General features: G+C 39.1%; 2 non-coding genes across 2 annotated transcripts; one reads left to right on the top strand and one right to left on the bottom strand.

The window, feature by feature from the left end:
- Positions 1–3,136: 3,136 nt before the first annotated feature.
- trnaa-ugc (transfer RNA alanine (anticodon UGC)) lies at positions 3,137–3,208 on the bottom strand. The gene has a single exon. It is a non-coding gene; the product is annotated as a tRNA-Ala (tRNA).
- A 13,511-nt stretch (positions 3,209–16,719) lies between these two features.
- On the top strand, positions 16,720–16,793 carry trnat-agu (transfer RNA threonine (anticodon AGU)). Its single transcript has one exon. It is a non-coding gene; the product is annotated as a tRNA-Thr (tRNA).
- Positions 16,794–18,021: the final 1,228 nt, after the last annotated feature.

Consider the following 18,021-nt stretch of genomic DNA (forward strand, 5'->3'; position numbering starts at 1 on the left):
CTCTCTTGTGTTCAAGGGTATTCGCTGTGTGAGACCCTAACTGCGTGTCCTGTAGGGTTCTATTGTGTTTAGATTATCTATGTGGTGTACAGATAGAACTCAACTACATGGTGTGAATTCCGTGTTCAGGACCAACAGAACCTGATAAACTAATAGCAGACCTCGACGCGATTTGAACACGCAGCCTTCTAATGTGGAGTCAGACATGCTACCTTTGCGCCACAGATATCAGCAATTTTGAAATCCCCAAAGGAGACAAATCAGCTTCACAAAAAATTCTCCTGTGAAGCGCGCCGCTCTTCCGAAGAGAGTCTCTTCTTCCCAGACCACATTTTATTCTTCCTGCGCAGCTCTTGTGCAGGTGTTGTTCTCGATAACAGATCCAGGAACACTGACTGTTTTTCTATTTTTTTTAAATCAAATACCCCATGGTGCAACGGTAGCACGTCTGACTCTAAATCCCGAAGTTATTTTTCAAAGTATATCGGAGTCAACTGACACTGATCAGGTTCTGCTGCTGCTGAGCCCGCAGCCTTCACCATAAGGTCCAATTCCCCAAGCCTTCTGACCTTATATGTAAATCCCTTCTCGTCAAATTTCGTATTTTCACAGGGTACCCTACAGAAATCGCAGTATAGAATGAAAAACTCCAGTAGATCTCGGCCGCTGTTGGTGATTTTCCTTTAAAAACAAATTAACCTCCGGAAATTTTACGGAGTGTATAACTTTCACTGAGACCGAGAAGTGTTAAGCTGTACATGGGTTTTTGTGGCTCGGTTGTTAACCAAAAGGGTGGTGGTTTGAGCCCTCTCAGGGACACTATGAGCCTTTTAATGTACACACCAGTCTCACTTCATCTCCACAGCCGGTCTTGTACCACAATTAAATACGGAGCCCGCAGCGGGTAGTAGGCTCGCAAATATAGCTCACTGTGTATATAATGACGAAGCAGAGGTTAGTTTCTTACCTGCATGTTGCAGAGCCTTACGCAACTCGTACCATTAGCTGAGGTTTGATCCCTGCACGGGCTATTAGTTGAAAGGCCATTGTAAATGATGTGTAAGAGATTTATCCAGCTGGCTTTTATGTTTCACACTAAATTGAGATCTTGAAACGAAAATAGTTAGAAATATGGAACACAACCGTTGTTCCCCAAGAAGGAAAGCTGTTTTGTACTGACGTCACTCCTTTTTATGTAACCCAGATTGTGAAGACAACTCTGCCCTATCAAAGGAAAATGTTACACAAAAGTTGGAAAGCACACTCTGAACCCATCTGTATATTTGATTCCCGCGATCTGTTCAAAGCTGCTTAGTGCTTCGCAAGCAAATCAAATCATTTCAGGGAAGAAACTCAGTTTAGTGAACTACTTTTGTATTTTCACTCATTGAATTTGATCTTTGTATTCTCTTTGCATTCTCAGCAATAATATTTCAAAATTACAGTTCAGATTTATTGGAAAACTTCACAAGCATTATTAGGTTAGGACTGTACAATTGTTTTTTAATATCTTGGTATATTTACCTTCATTTTAATATAGATATAACCATAAATGTTGTTAAGCATATTGTACTTTTGTTGTACTTTTTAAAACATTTTAGCTGAGGACACACGGCGACTATTATACCTTGTGATACATGGAAGACATCTGTAAACGAAGATGTAACAATAAAATTGGCAATTAACAGAAAACCACAATTTGTATAATATTATTCCTCGATATCAATGATCAATTGAAGGATTTGAAGAAACTATCAAAGAAACAGCAGCAATAGCAGATGACTTTGGTTTTGAACCCAACTTTACACCTCAATAATCCATTTGTCCTCGAAAAAAGAAAAGACAGGCATATTTTGAGTCTCATAATTATCCTCTTCTCGATCCAAAAGAAACGTTGATTGCTTCTGTCCTTTTTTGGATTTTCTTACGAAGATCTCACGAAGTATTGCCAGGATCTATATTTAGTGTTCGGTAGCGATAACACTGCTGATATTGATTGAGTAAAAATCTATGATGTATTGACAGCTTTATCTGAAGCGAGAAATCCTCGAACGCCGCTTATGAAGTGTTGGGATTCATACCAAGAAATGCCTTTTGTTTTCCCACCCAAAATGCTACTATTACATTACACATTATGCAAACATAACCAGTTTTAGTAGCTTCTGGGCGCGATTTTCCAAAACTGAAACTAATTACAAATTATTTAAGATGAACCATGTCCAAAAATTGTAAATCAGGATTAATATAATATCAAATGAAATTACTACAGAAGAAAATGTTTAACTGAAATATGAATGACTATGCAAGCCTACAAAATAGAACAATTCAATATTTATAACTTATTTTTTTATTTTTTGAGAAATGGGCTCACAAACCGGAAGACACTAACGTTTCTCTTCGTTAGAGTATGTGAATAACAGTTTAACCCCAAATGTCTGTAATTGTGATTCTGTTAAAATTCAAAAAACCATCTATCAATAGTAAGAAATTATTAAGAAAGGAAGCAATTGTGTTATTTCATAAACTGTAAGACATGAAGACATTTACAGGTTATATCCTTTGCTTTGTCTTTTAACGCAAGCATTCAGGATCCAAGCCCATGTTCGGACGGTTGTGTTTCTCTTGTAATCATCAAATGGCATTGTTTTGTCCGTCAGTTCCTTCTCGAGTTGTACCATGGATATTTTATGCCATCAATACTTTTCATGCTCTTTTGCATTTTCCTTCACATCCGGAAAAAAACACTCAAGGCGTTCTTGTCACTGTGCTACACAGTACAGGACACACAATGAGGAATTCGCGCAGCTTTCAGCTCAGTGCGGAATCCAGATGGAGGACTCGCTCGGTGAATGATCTCTCAGGAAAACCCGGGTGAGATTCAACATCCCGGGTGAGGTTTTTCTGCAACAGCCATGACAAGTGTGAAGACGTTCTCTGGATTTCCTGAATGTGACTTTAAATTAGTTCACATTCTTTGGTAGTTAACAGAACTAAATGCTTTGGAGGTACATTTAAAACTGCAGAGAACACTGTAGCACTTCGAGTTTAATTGTGTAAACCTGGCTCTCTATGAGCACGAGCAAAGAGTTCTCACTCAACAGAAGACAGCAATGTGAGCACAGTAACATAAAGCACTTAGAGATGCCTGGGATTGAACCCAGGACCTCATACATGCAAAGCATATGCTCTACCACTGAGCTACATCCCCCACATAAAAGGCTGTGGAAGTGACTTAGAGATGTGCAGGTGCTCACAGAACACAATCCATCTTTTGCATCTTTTAAGTGCTCTTGATTAAACTATGCATAGAAAAACAGCAGTACTGATGATTTTCATGGACTGATGCACACTTGTTCTGTACAACTCCAGTGATAAAACCTTGTCTGTAAATATTGTAGAACGTAAAAGGGTGAAACAATGCTCCAACTACAGGAATGGTAACAGAAAGGATCATTTTCTTATTTAATACATCCTTTTGAGATGCCTTGTCAACGCACACAGACGTTAGAGCTGAACAAATATTTTGTACACAAGACGGCAGTGCGATATTAGAATTCCTGTCTTCTTGATGGATTCAGACTCCTTCTCAGAGGTCCATGCTCGCCAAATAAGTTTACAGCTCTAGCGGCAATGCTTGTTAATAAGACAGAATTAAGCGTTGCTGTGCTTTCCTAAATGAGGCCCCATCTCACTCTCCCTCTCTGTGGTGCAGCCACAGAGAAAGTATTCATGCAGGCTGATTAAAGATGTTTTCTTTTGATAAGGGACAGTTCCCAAACGGAGATGCACTTAGCTAAGCCTGGCTATCATGATCAATGGTCATCCATTGGCACCTATCTGTCTAGGGAGTGCCGAATGGACATCTGGACTGCATTCCTAAGTGTCAGGAGTAAGTGACTCATATCTCACCTTCATCAACCAATCAGGGATTGCCAGGGCGTGGTAACACCACGTGGGTCTCCAATGCCCGCCAAACTCTCAACCAATCAGCACACATCTGTGTCTTGGTCAAAAAGGGAGCAAAAGAGTAGCTCGGAAAATACCCAACTCAACAAGCAAGCGCGTTGGTTGCTCTTGCTCTTAATGCAAGGAGCTGTTTTTTTTCCGCATTAATCATTATTAACCAGAAACAGCTGCACAACTGGTCGCATTTGTGGTTATGTCACTTCTCTGCTTCAGCAAGGTCAATAAAAGACTCTGAAAGTAGTAGAGAAAAACTGAATTAAAATCATATTAGCAATTCTGAGCGATATCTGCATACAGGCAATCCAATAAGAATGTTGAAATCTTTGAATATCATCTCTCTATATATTGCGCTGCTTTTTACTTGGAGTAAAACTATTGGATTGGAGGAATGCTAACCGCTGGGTTAAAATGTATTGTTGTTATTTGGAGAAATCAATGAACGCGTGATTTCATAATCACGTTTTAAAAGACGGTCATGTGCACAGAAAAAAGACAGTGCTGATTATTTTTCTGGAGACGGAGCACTGATGACCTATCCGAGCCAATTGATAAAGCTCACCCAGTGGATACTCTAGCAGAACATGGAAGAACGTTCACCATTGTAACCAAGGCAACCACAGGAACAACATCAAGAAGCACAATCAATTCCCCATTTAAATCTTTCGTGTAAGGTATGCTATGTGAAAGCATGAAGTAAATCCCCTGATCTCTTTTGAACATGGACAAGGTATTTCTGATGGAGCGCTATGAGCAAAGATTTAATAAGCTAGTCCTGCCGATGATTCAGCTTAAAGAAGTAAAAGCTTCACAAACAAAAGCAGCTCGCTACCACAGCCAATATTAAATATAATTGGTGGCACTTTACCATGTGCACTGGCTCAAAAGTGATCTCGGCAGACGTTGTTCCCTACGTAAAGCTGAAAGCGCCAAAGAGCATTTCCATTGAGAAAAAAAAAATCTGCCTTGATGTTAAACATAGAGGGCCGGTCTTTTAGAAGTTCTCCCTCTAAACACCTTGTGCAGCCTCCCGACAGACTAACATAAAGCGCCTTTTCACCAACTCAATTTATAATGCACCCCTCAAAACTCACAACCGAATAACAATCCATCCGTATATTTGATTTCCAAGATCCATTCAAGGCAACTTGGCTCTTCGCAAGCAAATAATTTCAGGGAAGAATCTCAGTTTAGTCAACTACTGGTGCATTCAGCACACCACTTGCTTTTGCTTGTCAGGGTGGCCGAGTGGTCTAAGGCGCCAGACTCAAAGATGTGTGTTTTTTCAGCTGGCTTGGGTGTTCTGGTCTCCAAATGGAGGCGTGGGTTCAAATCCTGACCGCTTCTGTTTTTACCTCTCTTGAATTGTTCCAGTGCTAGCTGACAGTGAATGACTGAAATATAAAAGCAGCAGAAGAAAGCAAGCAACTCAGTGCAATTTGTGAGTATTCTGCACTGTTAAAATGCACAGGTTTTCATACTTTTTGGAATTTGTAGCTCAAGAAGTGACTCCTGTTTCATTTTCTATTCACCAACTCGATTTGCATTCCGCCCCTCACACCTCACAACAGAATAACAAACGGCTTCATGTGCCACAGCATTCCCCTGTAGATTCGGTTTGCACTATGAATTAGGTGACCCCGAATGAAATATTTTAGTGTTGGCTCAAATGTGAGGAATTTCATGAACCCTCAAAAAGGAACGCTTTCAGAGAATGCCAGCAATTCAAAGCGTGTAAGCAGCAATTCTGCAATTTATTTTATCGGGGCTGGTGCTTTCCGAGTCGATGGCTCCGCATTAGAAATGAGAAGTGCTGAACTCTAAACATGTTCTTGCCATTACTGCTACTCCTGCTGCTACTCCTTCGTCCTCGAAAAAAGAAAAGACAGGCATGTTTTGAGTCTCAAAATGATCTTCTGGATCCACAAGAAACATGTAAATTTGATTGATTCCGCAGTATTTTGGATGTACTGTACTTATAACTTCCATCGAAGAGAGATTTCATCAGTTGCATGAAATTGAAACTTTCGACTTTTTGTCTGGTATTGAAAATATGTTAAAAAAAACATAAACAATTTTCTAATGAACAACTCATGAAGTATTGCCAGGATCTATATTTAGCGTTTGGTAGTGATAACACTGCTGATATTGACTGAGTAGAAATCTATGTTGTATTGACAGCTTTATCTGAAGCAAGAAATCCTAGAACGCCCTCTATGAAGTTTTAGGATTCATACCAAAAGATGCCTTTTGTTTCCCACCCCAACTGCTGCTATTGCATTACACATTATGTGAACATTACCAGTTTTGGTAGCTTCTGGGCATGATTTTCCTAAACTGAAACTTATTACAAAATTATTTAAGATGAACCATGTCCAAAAATTGTAAATCAGGACTAATTTTAATATCAAATGAAATTACTACAGAAGAAAAGGTTTGATTTATATAACTTATTTTTTTTATTTTTTGAAATGGGCTCACACATTCAGACTCGTTCTCAGTGGTTCTTGCTCACCAAATAACTTAAAAGCTGAGGAAGAATGCTACGAAAAATACTAATCAAAATACAAAATAATAATCATTATTAACCAGAAACAGCAAAAAAACTGGTCACATTTGTGATTATGTCGCTTCTCTGCTTCAGCAAGGTCAATAAAGGACTCTCTGAAAGTAGTAAAACACTAAAGAACTGCAAAACTGAATTCAGAATCATATTAGGAATTCTGAGTGATGCCTGCTTACATGCAATCCAATACGGATGTTGTCTTTAAATAAGAATTCTCTATGTTTCCCTGCCTTTTCCCTGGAGTGAAACTATTGGATTGAAGGAATTCTTATCACAGGTTTACAAGGTGTCGTTGATATTTGGAGAAATCTATGAACTCGTGATTTTTATATACTTTAAATAACAGCCATACGCACAGAATAAAATGACGGTACTGATGATTTTTTTCTGAGACGAAGCACAGATTATCTTTCCAACACAGCTGATAAAGGCAAGCCAATAGATACTCTAGCAGAACATAAAAAAAACAGAATCAATTCCCCACTTAGATCTGACATGTGAGGTATGCTTTGTGATCGCTTGAAGTAAAACCCACGATCTCTTTTGAACTTGGACAAGTTATTTCTGATAGAGCGCTATGCAGAAAGACTTTATCAGCTCTACCTCTGAGGACGACTCGACTTGAAGACGCAGAACGATAAAAGGAACACAACCGACATCATAATTGAGGGCACACTGTGATTTTCACTGAATCAAAAGTGATCTTGGTAGACAAACTTCCCTGCTGAAGGTGGAAACGAGAATTTGTGTTGAAAAGACGAAACATTTTTTTTCCCTGCTTTGATGTTAAGCTGATAAAATAGCTTTTGCTCCATTTATCAAAAAAACACATGTCCCCCCATTGGATTCCTAAACAGTAGGAAGGTGGTTCTAACACAAAAACACCAGACAGCAATGGGATTGGATTCCACACCTCCGAAAAGACTGAAGCCTTAAGCCAGAGCCTTAAACCACTGAGCCACATTACCTGCCTGGATAAAACAGGGTGGCTTTTGCTCTTGTCGCCCGACTTAGTGGCGTTATGACCGTGGAACCAACTGCACCTGCTTTTTCTGAGATGCTTCCCCTCTCATGGCAAGATCTCGACTTCTTTAACACCTCTGGATATAGTTCTTCTGTGAAACAGGCTTCACACCTCTGCGTACAGCGCCCTTGATGTCATTTTATTTTTACAGCAGCCGCATCCGGAAAGTTGTGTCTTTTATTTTTTATTTGAACAACAAAACTACATACAATACAAAAAAGAGCACATATAACGTATCAAGAAAATCGTCAGCGGTACATGCTATAATACAATTACACTTTATGAAAAACGATTACACAAGGTAAATAAAGATAAGGTCCACACAGCTTGTTCTTACATTTCGAAAGAGTCCGTAAATACCCCTTTATGTCTATTTTGAACTGTTCAAACGTAGGACTCTTCCCAGACCATTTCACTCTATACCACATTCCTAAACGAGGATGCATCTCCTGTTTTAGAACTATTTTGGCCGTGTGGCTTATACAACACACCCACAGTATTCTAATGGTGGACTGCAGATCTGTGCTATAGTTCAGTCGAATTCGAAGGATCCAGCAATCGTACTGGATTTGAATGGGATTCTGAAATGTCTCTTGCAAAAGTATTTGGGTTTGCTTGAACCTTTGATAAAAAAAAGTGATCTGATCTGAAACTACCCAGCTTACAATCTCTGAGGTAGTTGTCACTAAACTCGGACGTGATGTGGCACACATGTGCCGTGTGCCTTTACTTTTGTAAAAAACTGGTATCGGGAAAAGTTTCTTAATATTTCTTTTGATTAGCATGCAAGAAAATGTGATCATTACCTATGGAATTTCCCGCCAGCCTGGAGCTTGAATTCACAACCTTGAGATTCAGTGTTCAAGAGTCACAGAAGAGGTCGGCCTGGTCTTCAGTCTGCCAACAATAAGCTCCGGCAGTGCTCCTCTGTAAAGCAGATTGTTCAGATCGGTTATGTGGGACGGCACTTCGATATTAAGATCGTTTGCAGCACACGCATGGTTTCCCCCCTTCACGCAAAAAACATAGACGAAGGAAGCTCTCTTGTCTTGGGCTGCTGACTCCCGGATTTAAAGCGCTCTGGGTGCCAGCTAAGTCTCTAACAAGCACACTATAAAGACAGGAATTACACTTTGCTCACGTCACGCATGGAATGGCGAGGCTACTTGTTCCAATATTATCTAGTCACACCTCATATGGTGCCGATTCCTGGTTTTCATTAAAGAAAGAGCACTGCAAACACCGTAAACAGTGCAAAACGTGTGATGAAAGAAGTCTTTTCCCCCCTTTGTCTAAAGCAGAACACAGCGGAGTCATGCCGAGGGTTGTGAGATCAAGATTTCAGTGGAGCACTGTCGTCTACGTCTTTAGCTACATGAGTAGAACATCCTCTTGTACACGGAAAGCAGATTGAGATCCTCTGACATGAAAAGTGCCAGATAAAAGCCATTTCTCATCCTTTCTCTTAGTGGTGGAGCTATCGCATGTACAGATGCAGCCATTCAAAATGAGCGGTAAAAACCCGCAGTGCAGTAACCAACCCGCAGGGCACCGTAGGGCACCGCGGTAAGTGATTGGCTGGCCAAAATGACCGACAGGGGCACTCGTGGTGCATTGGTTGGTAGTGAAAAGATTTAATCATTCAATGTCTTTACTGTGCACATTTCAATCCACTTAGTTTTGAATATTTATATGGAATTTTACCACTAAAGGGAAATTTTAGTAGCTGAGCATAAAAAGAAGAGGAGCATAACGCATCTGAAGGTCATAAACGATATTAATTTTGGAACATAAACATACAGTATATAGCTGGTCTTGGTACTTTAAAGAAAAAAATACACACCAGTATTCCATTTCTCCCTAAACATTTTAAGCTTTGAAGTCTTTAACGTGATACCAGAGTCAACAAGCATACTTTTAGAATTTGATTAAAAGGGAATATAATATGGAATCGCGTATCTAAAGAATTTAATAACGGTATGATTATATCCGTGTACTGCGACAGGGCTGTGTAGGGCTGTTTTGCCTGCCTGTTCATGCGACCTGTCTTGTAGCCTACTGGTCTAGGTGTGTGACTACCAACTGGCAGGTTGTGTGTTTGAATCCAGCTGGTTCTGGACTTTTCATTTAACAAACATTTCTTCGAAAAAATAGAATAGCGATATTATGGACAATCAATTGACTTTTATATTTCAAAATATCGCAACATGATCGATATTTGCGATATTTTGAACATATCTTCCCTTCTGACAGCGGTTCCTGCTTCTAGTGTGTGTGTGTGCAACAGAGTAAATTTTTATAGAGAAATGGAGGCTGGACAGTATGTGTTACAATATAAACATTTATATTGATTTAAATCGTGTTCTGATTTAAATCGCAAACGCGTGTTTAATTATGTGTTTTTTAATCATAATCAGGCTAATGCATTTCTACATTTTCTGTATGAACCAGCTTAGAGGTTCATACAGAAAGACAGCTTGTGTTTAAATTGAGTGTAAGGTAATTTATGCTTCTAAAGTCATGGTCAGCATTTATTATTGTACTGTGCTGTAAACTTTTTCTGTGCCTAGTCACATTATTTTATTGCATTTTTATTGCGTTATTAAATCCGGTGGCGCTGTGTGTTAGTTTCCTGACTCCCATGTTACATGGTCTGTGATTGAATCCCATAGAACTATGACTTTATTTTTTAACAAACATTTCTTTGAAAAAATGAAACGTTTCCCTTGGTCAGAGATTAAATAAAACCTCACTCGCACCAAACAAATTTATATTTCTAAATATCACAAAATACGTTCATTGTCTTCCAATCAAGTCGAGTTGACATTGGAAGCCTGCCACACCCGGACTGTTAAACCAACGCATTAGCACGTCAAAGCCCATCGAGGGTATTGAGCCAGTATTGGCTTTAGTATTCCCCCCTCTCCCCTCAGTTCAATTCAAGGTGTTTTATTTGCATGACAGATGGGTACAAGCAGTGTTGGGTATGTATATTGTAACGCTTACGGCAGACAGGCACTGTGTAAGAGCCGGCGCACCAGAGCAGCGTACCGAGGGAGCGTCTGCATTTCTAACTTAGTTTTTAAAATTAGTCAAGCAATATGAAGCATCTCCTTTTACTTAGTGCCTGAGCATAAAAAGAATAGGAGCATACTGCAACGCATGTGAAGTCCATAAACGATATTAATTTTGGAACTTAAACATACAGTATATGGCTGGTCTCGGTACTTTAAAGAAAACATACACACCAGTATTCCATTTCTCCCTAAACATTTTAAGCATCGAAGTCTTTAACTAACGCGATACCGGAGTCAACAAGCATACTTTTAGAATTTGATTAAAAGGGAATATAATATGGAATCGCGTATCTCAAGAAATTAATAACGATATAATTATATTCATGTTGCAAAAGAACTGCAACGGACATAAAAACTCCCTTGCTTTTAACAGAGCGTTCCATAATTTCTAACTATGAAAATGCCAGGTGAAAGGATTTGTAAACATATTTTGTTAAAGCAAGTCAGTTTTTTCTGCAACACATAAAAGACATTTTTCCAAGAAAGTTTAGCCTTTGTCACTAATGAAACCACTAAATAAAGACATAAATATAGAAATCTTAAGATTTGTTTTATTTAATGTTGGTAGCAGGATGAACTGTCAGAGTGTATATTTTGTCGCAGAGTTGCTGCAAGATGTTAACAGTGAAAAAGGTATTTAGAAATGAGTTATTTCAAGATGAAAATTTTCAGAATAATTGCAAATCTAGCAGGATAGAGAAAGCACAGAAAACTGGCAGTTAGATTGATCAGATTAGTATGAAAAGTCATTTAGCAAAGGGAATTAGAAGAGTGACAAACTAGTATACTTTAGATCTTTTTTTCTGAACCAGGGACAATCTGATCATGTTTCCCTATAACAATAATAAAAAACTTTATTTGATATATCACCATTAAAGGTGGCATCTCAAAGCAATACAGTAGATGTAAAAACAGATAAAAGGACCACAGATTACAAAGTAAATGCATATAAGAAAGACAAGCAGTTAGAGGTGCTACCAAAATTAGAAAATGAAGCAGATACAGACACTAAGTCTTCTGAAAAGAAAGGTTCTGAGGTTAGATTTAAACTGGCCCTGGTGTGTGTGTGTTTGTGTCTGTCTGTCCTGTGATGGACTGGCGCTATGTCCAGGGTGTATTCTGCCTTGTGTCTGTCGCTTACTGGGATAGGCTCCAAATCCTCTGTACTGGATAAAGAGATTAGAAATGGATGGAAGTAAAGGCACTGTGTGGATGGAACTATACACAGTGTTAGAAACCCACTATGAAATGGCAGCATCTCACTGAGAATAAAACATTTTATACTGCTGGCTTAAGGAAACAGCCTTTCCACCTCTCTTGCACATCAGTATCCATACCTAGTTATTTAAACAAATTGCCTCTAATTATAAACATCTTAATATGCTGGCTCTGTGGATCCGCATCAGCTATGTTTGCCCATTCCTTCAATTCATGTGCATCCAACACACAGTTCAACGCTAGCAACTACACAAAATCTAAAATATGAGCTCTACTTGCCACTTACAGTACCAACAGTACCAGCTAACTTTAGTAGTGACATTTTCATGGATCTTTTTAACAATAAAATTTACAACATCAGACTTCAGACACAATTAAACAGGCCTCAAAAAAGTCTGGTACAAACATTTTCAGCATGGAATAAACCGTTACTTTAATGGTATAAACCTTAAATGGATTCATATTCTCAATAAGATTTGGTGCTCAGTAACATGACTTAGAAAATGACAGAAGACATACGTATCATGCTTATCCTTCTATTTTTCATAATCGTAAACTCCTTAAGGCAGTTACATTTTCTCTGTTCTGACCTGGAGTTACAGAGAAATTTAAATTCTAATAAGAGATTTGTAATGAGGAAAGTCATACCAATCACTCATACAGTACCAGGATTTGCAATTACAATACAAATACTTTCTTTCTGTATGTGTTTATTTTGCAGTTTGAGTCTATGGCATTCCTTTGGGGGTCCATACTCCAAGGCATGACTTTTTTATGTATAAACATCAGTATTTACTGCTATTAATTACTGTACGATTTATAGTTGAAATCTGAGCCTAGATATAAAGTTAGATATAAAGTTAAAATCTCGACAAAGCAATGTAGGAAATACAGAGAAAATAAATCCTTTCTGACATCTAAAATCAGTTTCGATCAAGGTCTCTAAAACGAACAAGAAAAAGAAGATTTTCGGAGGGCAATTACGCTGTGTTTATATAGAATAAGTGATTTATGAGCAATCTAATTTCTTGTTCGTTTAAAACAGTGAAATGTCAGCTGCAAAAGATCACACCAGAAACAGCACTCTCTCTGCCTGTCATAGACGTTCAGGAAAGGCTGAATGAAGTCATGTCAAGTACAATAATTCGGAGATCAACAATAACAGTTGTAGGACAGTATATAAGGAGGATAAGGATTTTGAAGTTGACTCGAAATCTGATAGGTAACCAGTGCAAGGACTTGAAAACAGGTGTAATGCATCCCTGATAGGATTCTTGCTGTCATATTCTGAACATATTGAAGATTGCTCAGTGTGGATTTAATTTCCCCAGTGAACAGGATGTGCATTTATTAATTCTAGAAAAAAAGCCTTTCTTGATTTCTCTAGTTCTTAGTTTCTCTAGTTCCCTTTAAAATAAACTATTATTCCACAATGCAGAGTATTACATGCCCAGTATTTACACATGATATTTGTGATTTAAAGAAATTAACACAAGCAGCTTTTGGAGATTTAAGTGTTGACTGAGTTATTGCAGGATAAAAGACTAGAGATGTTGGCAAGAAGAAGATAGTTTGGGGAAAGCTGAGGAATACACTTATAACAAGAACACTTCCTAATGGGGTTAGGCATACTTTTGATGAAGATGATGAAGTTAACAGACTATATGTTTACATAGATACTGAAATAAGGATTGTATTTTAGATTATGTGTAGTTGCTGGCATTGAACTGTGTGTTGGATGCACATGAATTGAAGGAATGGGCAAACATAGCTGATGCGGATCCACAGAGCCAGCATATTAAGATGTTTATAATTAGAGGCAATTTGTTTAAATAACTAGGTATGGATACTGATGTGCAAGAGAGGTGGAAAGGCTGTTTCCTTAAGCCAGCAGTATAAAATGTTTTATTCTCAGTGAGATGCTGCCATTTCATAGTGGGTTTCTAACACTGTGTATAGTTCCATCCACACAGTGCCTTTACTTCCATTTCTAATCTCTTTATCCAGTACAGAGGATTTGGAGCCTATCTCAGTAAGCAACGGACACAAGGCAGAATACACCCTGGACATAGCGCCAGTCCATCACAGGACAGACATACACAAACACACACACACCAGGGCCAGTTTTCCCATAAACCAATTAACTTACCAGTATGTTTTGGAGTGCGAGAGGGAGTCATATCACACATATGGAGAAAAACCATGTAACCCAGAGAGAACATGTAAACCCCACACACACAGGATGGCAGGAATTGAACCTAGGATCCCAGTGCTGCAAGATAGCAATGCTAACCACTTTGCCACCATTATAAATGGATAGATATCTTAGTTATCATTCTAGTTCACAGGTTTGGATGCATAATTTAATTTTGAAAGCCACTGAGACATCAGGTACTACTGTTGTATTTATGAAAAAGAAACAAAACAAAAAACATACTAACAACTGTGCCATCCTACTCCTTAGTTAATACATTTTATTATTCATAAACAGTTAACATTGTTAGCAAAATATTTTGAATTATATTTAACCCTATTTTTTCTTTAGTTTTGTATTTAACTTATTATATGATAGTCAGACTTAATGTATATTTGAACAATGAAAATATATTTTTACAAGATTTTACATTAAGCACTTAAAATTAATATGGTTAATAATAGTAAACTGTAACATGCTGTAACAAGATCGGTTAAACTGCGAAGAAAATGCTTTCAGAGAAAATGTTTCAGGTGTGAAGAACATAGATCTCCAATGCAATTTCAATCAAACCTGTTCCCACACACCCTGCCCCCACTACCATTAGAATATACACAAAGCACTCACATCTTTCGAGCTAATGATCAGGTGACCCAAGAGAGAGCGAGAGAAACACCAAGGGGTGCGGAACCAGGGAACCATTTACATGGAAAACGGGCGATCTCCCCAGACTGTCCGCCCGTTTCACTGTTACCTGGATACCTCTTTATTTAGAACTCACTAACACTGATTTTTAGTTTAGAAGGATTCAAGTAGGGTTTTAGATGAAAGGCAGCGACCTTAATCAAGCCCAAATCACAATTGAACCCATTCAGAGCCTACATTACATTTTAGCGTTTCATTCTGAGCAGAAGACCCTCACACCTGAAGAAGGGGGAGGTGTTTTTCGCTGGAAATCTCGCCTGCTTCTACTTTACAACCGGAGTGCTGGCTGTGACGAATTAAACCGGTATTACAGGTTTCAATCACAGACCATGTGACATGGGAGTCAGGAAACTAACACACAGCGCCACCGGATTTGATAACGCTATAAAAACGCTATAAAATAATGTGACTTGGCACAGAACAAGTTTACAGCACAGTACAATAATAAATGCTGACCATGACTTTAGAAGCATAAATTGCCTTACACTCAATTTAAACACAAGCTGTCTTTAGCCCTCTAAGCTGGTTCATACAGAAATGTAGAGATCCAGGCTCAGAACACACAGCTTCATTAGTGAATACATATGCAGGACAACTAGAGAAGATGTTTTACAGAGGATGGATTTTTAGAAACATCCCATCAGTGACATCACTGAAGTCAACTCCTAGGTACTGTAACTGTCGTGTGGATAGTTTCACAAGAATCAGACAAAGGTTTAAGCATCGCTTGTTCTAGATAAAACTGCAAAAAAAAAACAACAACCCATAATGTACTTCTTTGCGGCTCTGTTTGCCCAAATCATATATTCACAACGTGAAATCTAGAAAATAATATTACGTAACCAAAATCCGCAATATGGAAACAGAACCTGTGTAATTGTTGATAGATGATGTACTCGTAACATTTTTTCAAGACGAGCTACAACATTTAAAAAATGACTTGTATGTACTTGATATCTCTAATCAATCCACGGGTCCCAGCACAAAACGAAACTAAAACGCATACCGTTTCGCGCTTCTTATTAGTTGCTCAAAAGTAATTTGACCGTATGAAATGCATAATATAAACCTAGAAACATATACGTGAGCAGTACTTAAGCACTGTAGTATCGGTGTTAAGACATATCTCTCAAATACTGTAAATCAAGTTAAAAATATCTCAAGACAGATTCTGGTCATAATGAAACCATGTTTCGTGTATGTTTTCTTTAAAGTACCGAGACCAGCCATATACTGTATGTTTATGTTCCAAAATTAATATCGTTTATGGCCTTCACACGCGTTGCAGTATGCTCCTATTCTTTTTATGCTCAGCTACTAAGATTTCCCTTCAGTGGTAAAATTAGATATGAATATTCAATACTTAAACGGGCACAGTTAAGACATTAAATATACATATACATACTGTATACAGTACAGTTTGCATACGGTAATATGATTATGTTCCTAAATCAATCTCTTTTATGAGCATGTGTAAGGCATGGTGAATCGATTCTCAAAAATTACTGTACTTTGCATGATTGGAAAAAAATGTGTGATTGCGAAATGCTGTGGTGTTACTTTTACAAAGACGGTCAATGAAAAAAAGAATGTGGACCAGGGCAATACTTTGAGTTTACAGCTTGTCCAAGGTCATTTATTATTAATACTATTATTAATATCTTCGTTAAAGACTTTGATGGCTACAGCTCAAACATGAGAGGTTGAGCTTTATTAGCTCCACCTTGCGGAAATTCCGGATACTATTATTTTGCTAGCGGTATTTACCGGTAACTTGCGGTATTTACCGGTAACTTGCGGTAGACTGCGTACAGCATACCTGAAAATAATGCGGTATCGCCTGCGCATTTTGAATGGCTGCATCTGTAAATGAGGCAACTTGCAAGGTGAGCAGGCTCGGTGCACACCGAACGCAGATGTCTCAGAGCAGTTGAGACGTGTCCAAGTGGCTGTCAAAGGACGGCCCTTCGCCGGCGCCGTGGCTTAGTTGGCTAAAGCGCCTGTCTAGTAAACAGGAGATCCTGGGTCCGATTCCCAGCGGTGCCTTTCTTCCTGTCTTACTGTACAGAATTTATCCTTATGGGCAAATCCCATGCCTTTTAATTCAGGTGAATGCAAGTGTTCGTTTCCTTTCTGGAACAACTTGTTTTGAAAGAAATCTATACAGCTTGCGAAAGATGAAACACAAATCTTGCTTATCAGTGAAGAAGAGGTACTCCCAGCAGGCCAGCTAATACCAGCAGTGTTTTTTTTTCACCCTAACCCAGAGAATGGAGAAAAGCGAGGCGCCTGTGGCTCTGCAGTGTAATCAGTTCGCGAGTTCGGCGGTTAGCTGAAAGAGTGGTAAATGCAGCTTGCCCCAGCCCGTTCTTATTCTTTTAAAGAGGATAAAAAATTAACTTCGCCGCCATTACTACCAGCTTTAAAAGACTGCCATGGGCACGGAAAAAAACACACTACAGATGACTTTTCTGGAACCGAAGCAGAGATTCCTTTACGAACCAACTGATAAAGTTCAGCCAGTGAATACTGTTAACAGAATGTGAAAGCACGATCAACTTTGTAACTGCAACCACAGGAAAACCAGCAAGAAGCAGGCTCCATTCCCCATTTAAATCTGTCGTGCGAGGCATGCTTCTTGAACGCATGAAGTAAATGCCACGATCGCTTTTGAACTTGGACAAAGTACTTCCAAAGGAGCGCTATGCGCAAAGATTTAACAAGCTCAACCCCCGCCAACGATTCGGTGTGAAGAAGCAGAACATTCAAGTTTCACAGACAGAAGCGGCACGCCAGCACAGCCAACATTAAAACGGAGGGCACACTACGATTTGCATTGACACAAAAGTGATCTGGGCAGACGTCGTTCCCTGCATAACGCAAAAAGTGGCAAAGCGCTTTTGGGTTAAGAGGACGCAAGATGGTTTTTGTTTTGTGCCTTGATGTCAAGCTGAGAAAGTATCTTTAAACACTTTGCTTAGTTTCTCGAGAGACTGCCAAAAAGCATTTCCCTCCCTTTCGTCTGACGTCAGCTGAAAGGGGGTCCTGACAGAAGCACCTGGCAGCGGTGGGATTCGAACCCATGCCCCCGCAGAGACTGGAGCCTTAATCCAGCGCCTTAGACCGCTCGGCCACACTACCCGCTGTGCGCTGTCTCTTTGTCTCATTACTTGCTCGGAGGAGGTCGGGTGGGTTTTGCTCTTGTCGCCCAACTTAGTGGCGTTATGACCGTGGAACCGACTGCACCTGCTTTTTCTGAGATGCTTCCCCTCTC

The sequence above is a fragment of the Atractosteus spatula genome, unplaced genomic scaffold (genome assembly GCF_055471065.1).
Source record: "Atractosteus spatula isolate fAtrSpa1 unplaced genomic scaffold, fAtrSpa1.hap1 Scaffold_98, whole genome shotgun sequence".
NCBI classification, from domain to species: Eukaryota; Metazoa; Chordata; class Actinopteri; order Semionotiformes; family Lepisosteidae; genus Atractosteus; species Atractosteus spatula.